Consider the following 527-nt stretch of genomic DNA (forward strand, 5'->3'; position numbering starts at 1 on the left):
GAGATGTCCAAGGAAATGGTCAAGGAGATGTCCAAGGAAATGGTCAATATGTCAAGTAGATGTCCAAGGAAATGGTCAAGGAGGTGTCAAGGAGATGGTCAAGGAGATGGTTTAAAGAGATGGTCAAGGAGGTGTCAAGGAAATGGTCAAGGAGATGTCAAGGAGATGTCTAAGGAGATGTCAAGGAAATGGTCAAGGAGATGTCTAAGGAGATGTCAAGGAGATGGTTTAAAGAGATGGTCAAGGAGATGTTTAAGGAGATTGTCAAGGAAATGGTCAAGGAGATGTCAAGGAGATGTCAAAGAGATGTCTAAGGAGATGTCAAGGAAATGGTCAAGGAGATGTCAAGGAGATGTCAAAGAGATGTCTAAGGAGATGTCAAGGAAATGGTCAAGGAGATGTCAAGGAGATGTCAAGGAGATGTCTAAGGAGATGTCAAGGAGATGTCAAGGAGATGGTTTAAAGAGATGGTCAAGGAGATGGTTTAAAGAGATGGTCAAGGAGGTGTCAAGGAAATGGTCAAGGAG

Source organism: Corapipo altera, unplaced genomic scaffold (assembly GCF_003945725.1).
Source record: "Corapipo altera isolate COAL_440 unplaced genomic scaffold, ASM394572v1 328, whole genome shotgun sequence".
Lineage (NCBI taxonomy): Eukaryota > Metazoa > Chordata > Aves > Passeriformes > Pipridae > Corapipo > Corapipo altera.